The sequence below is a fragment of the Calidris pugnax genome, unplaced genomic scaffold (genome assembly GCF_001431845.1).
Source record: "Calidris pugnax isolate Ruff unplaced genomic scaffold, ASM143184v1 scaffold18, whole genome shotgun sequence".
In the NCBI taxonomy this organism is placed as follows: domain Eukaryota; kingdom Metazoa; phylum Chordata; class Aves; order Charadriiformes; family Scolopacidae; genus Calidris; species Calidris pugnax.
The window spans coordinates 8,917,049-8,921,221 of record NW_015090812.1 but is presented as its reverse complement, the minus strand read 5'-3'; the positions used below and the strand labels follow the sequence as shown (position 1 = coordinate 8,921,221).

The 4,173-nt window shown below is 42.3% G+C and overlaps 1 protein-coding gene across 1 annotated transcript in view; it reads right to left on the bottom strand.

The window, feature by feature from the left end:
* The window catches only part of PRDX1 (peroxiredoxin 1), a 7,695-nt gene extending 7,527 nt beyond the window's left edge, over positions 1 to 168 (bottom strand). Inside the window, exon 1 of the mRNA XM_014939044.1 lies at positions 18 to 168. The gene's annotated coding sequence lies outside the window, so the exon portion shown is untranslated. The remainder of the gene's footprint in view (positions 1 to 17) is intronic.
* Positions 169 to 4,173: the final 4,005 nt, after the last annotated feature.

Here is a 4,173-nt window from a genome sequence, read left to right as displayed (position 1 = left end):
CGCCCCCCCGCACTTACACAAAGAGCGGAAGCCTCGCAGTCTCCGCCGCCGCAGGAAGGCCCACACTGCGGCAGCCCCCCCGCGCCCGCCCCTTTATATCCGCCCCGCTCTCGCGAGGAGACGGGCTCCTTCCGCCGCCGCGGAACGGGGAGGGGAGGGGGGGGCCGCCGCTGCCGCCCCTCCCTTGCCCTGCCCGCCCCTTGCAAGGGCAGCATGACTTGGCGGATTTGCGGCCATCCTTGGCGGGTTGGTCGATAGCGGGCTGTCGCCGCCTTTATCTGAACGGGGACACGGCCCCCGGCTGTTGAAAAAAAAAAAAAAAAAAAAAAGAAAAAAATTTAAAAAATTGAATAAATGGAGATAATTTTTCAGAGAGCGTTCGGGGAGGTGCCGTGGAAATATCCAGTGTAATGGTTGTAAACAATTAACGGGAAGATGATTCAGACGGCTTATTGCAAGAATAAATTACTTTTTTAATGCCTTAGTCTTAAGAAAGCTATAATTATAAGTCATCAAGGAGGCAGAGGATACACAGGAGTTTGAGGAAAAATAAGAGATGGCTGGCATGTCATTTGGGTGAATGGAAGTTAGCCACTGCACTGACTTCATTATCAATAAAATCAGACCTTCTATTAACAACGCAATAAGCATTAACAACGTGATATAGATGTGGGATGAAATCTGTATCCTCTCACTCTGTATTACCAACTGGCTTCTCAGCCTGGTACTAATTCCCAAAGTTTTCATTGATTCTTCTCCATCAATGGGAAGACTGAACCAAGTGATGCAAGTCAGAAAAAAACCTGAAACTTAAGTCTAACCTCTGAGCTTCAGGGGTAGGATGGAAACTCTTGGAAGATATAATATTCACTTCAGGGAGTTTTGACTCATTCCCTGAGTGAAACTACTCCGAGGACTATTGAGGCTGAGTGAATACTTGTAATTATTGTGTTTAGATTCAAGACTGAATTGAAGCTGTTGTGGTACTTTTTGAGGACCAAACCCTGAATTTAATTGTAAAAGTTTTATTAAATAATGCATACTAAAGGCCATTAAGTACATATCAATGACAAAAAAAACCCCGCTTGCTTTAGTCAAAAGTGATAAACGTGTTTACCAACTGATTTTTACTAGTCTGTTTTGAAGTTTACAGTTGTGTTTCTCATACCTGTTAAAACTTGATTAGAAATTGTAACGAGAAAACCACAAGGGAGTAACAAACTTTAAAGGTTTGTAGTCTACATCCCTGTGTAGTGTTGCTGGGCGACCATACCCATGTGGTATTTCACCCAAGAGGTTTCGGTACCAGATGAAATTACTCCTTAAATAATAAAAGCAAAATAATATGTATATGTCTACTCAGAAAAAAACCCCTGCACTCACCTTAATGCAAATAATGTACCTACTGCTGTTTCCATTGTTACAGTATGCTTAATCTTTTACAAAAAAAATAAGTTTGTTACTTTCTTGACAACAATGCTGTTACAATAATTGAGGTCTATGAATTGAGACATGTCTATACCTACCTATTGACTCAGGCCATTAATCCCTGAAAAGTCAGGTAGTTCTAATTTAAATATCTAGAACAATGTAGTCTTACTGCAACTCTAGCATGCTTACTGATGGACAAAGCAGTAATGACTTTCTCATGGTTTCAGACGCCTTTATTGCTTGTTATGCTTATTTCTCACACTTTCAGATGCATAACATACCCATTTTGTACAGGTACCACAATGCAGTTTGTTCTGGGTTTGTGCTTTAAGCATTGCATTTCTATTCATATGTCCATGGCCTCATTACTTTTGATTAGTTTCTGAGCTAGTCTTTCCAATCATAGGTTTCTGGAGGCTTTGGAGTGATAAATGTCAGGGCCACTCCTCGTTGAGTGAGCAGATGGGTTTCTGTAGCCTTTTTCAATCTTTAGTTGTAAGATGCTACTTAGATTAAAAAAAAAAACACAAACAAACCACAAAATTCTCTAAGAAAGAAAGGGCATGTCTACCCAAGCGGGTGCTGGAAGGAGGGAGTTCTCTCCAGACCAGACCTTGCTTCTCCACACTCTGTTCTTCACACAGCGGATTAGCTGTGGTGTAGTCTTCTGCTAAAATAGCTGCCAGACAGGATCAGCTGGTACCTGATTAGCATGGAGCATCAGAAGCCCCAGTGTGGGCCTCTCTGCACCCATCCATACAGCTATGGCCACAAAAAGTAGCTTATGCTTTAACAAAGAGGAGCTGGCTGGCCCTGCAGTGCTGGAGCACTGGAACTACCCAGAGATTTCCAAGATGGTAACCATGCCAGATTTTCCAGGTATCATTTTGATCACAGTGTCTGCCACGTATTTTGGTTGGGAATGGGTCCCTGATGTGGAAAACAAAACCCCTGCTGTGTGTAAAAATAAAAGGAAAAGAAATGGGTCCTGTTTCGGGACACTAGCACACATTTGGGTTTCTGTGCATGTTGTCAGAAGAGAATTTGAGGATTTTACCTAAGTGTAGCCAGGTCTTGTAGAGTAAGATGGACTTAGAACAGCAGTGCGAACTGGGCTTGGGCAACACTGGCCACGCGTTGAGCATATACACATCAGTTGTGCAGCAGAGGTGGTCCATGCGTGCCCTCTGAGGCCAGCAACATTAGGACATCATCACGTGTGTTCTGTAGTGATCACTGTGTGTGCAGAAAGCCTGCTGAAACTTGGACATACTGAACTTACTGTGTACCATAAGGGGCATGGTAAGAGTAAAATCCTGGCCATGTGGGGACATTTTCATAGAATATATGCAGAAAGTCAAACTGAAAAGTCAACAACTGCCATGTTCCCAAGCCGTGGGGCATTTATGCACAAGCAGCTGGTGGTGCACAATAGTTTTAATGAAAACAATTACATATCATTAAATATACAATACACATAGTTGATTTCATTGTTTTGCTCAAGTGAAGGTGGCCTTTCTAGGTCAAAATGTCTTGCATTAACTTTTGCTTCTCCACGTCTTTTTTTTTTTTTTAATCAATAAACTGTATGTTTGGATGGTCACTGCCTTTTGATGACAAAATGTTTTAATCTTCCTTGCCTTTTCTCTTTTACTCCCTATTACATTGTCAGGGGCTGAGGTTTGTTACAGTTTTCATATGTGACATTAATATAATTCAAGCATCTTCTATTGCATTAAGACTGTGGATTTTCAAATGGATTTGTGATTGACAGGGTCTCCATAAAAAAATAAGTTAAACCCAGTGGTGATTCCTCCCCCATGATTCTTTCTTCTCAATTTTCTATTCTTCTTACTTTTAATTGTCTTGTCTTGTCCTTGCAGTCTTTTTCCACTTTCCTGTATTTTTTCAAAACAGGCTGCACAACAGAAAAATCTGGTCATGTGCACACCCAAGAGATTAATTAACCTTTGTGCCTTTAAGCCTCCTGAGCAGTTCATGTCAGAACAGCAGAGAAAGAATCTCCAGCAGAATTCTCTTTCTGGAAATAAATAACAGCCTCTTCAAAGCCTTGTTGCATATATAGATCGCCTCATTTCTGATCTAATCTTACTCTTTTCCAATTCTGAATGTTTATAAATCACTTATAAAAATGGAAGCCTGGAGTAAAAGTTGAAACTGGTTATAATTTTATTGAGTTGTGTTTAAGATTAGGTTTTCTCTGTTACAGGCCAAAGTCTGCTCCTGCTGAGGGTTGTATCTTTGACTACAATAGGAAGATTGATTGTACCTACCCAGAAGTGCTCAGGTAAAACCACTCTGCTTTAATCTGACTTTCAATCTTCTTGGGCAAATAAGGAAACATATTCTTGTGTGGCTGCAACCAAAGGGGCCTCAGTCCTCTGGGGAAGTGCCACTTCTTTGTGCACCTTTCAGCACAAGAGCTGAAGCAAAAGGAGCGTGACTGGCTCCAAAATTTCCCTGGATTCCGGTTATTTGAGGCTGCAAATAAAACTGGGGGAATTCTTGTCTTCCAAGCAGGAAAAAAAGCTTGGGGAGGCCAAGACAAAGAGCAGACAAGGAGACCTTTACGTGAACGCATACCCTTGGCGCAGCCTTTATCTGTTAGGTCTGTATTTTGCAGTTTCCCCCCGTGCGGTGCCGTCTGTCGGGTTTATCACGGGACAGCCCGGCCGGCGGGCATTTCCCGACGGGAACCGAACCCGGAGCAGGAGAAAAGCC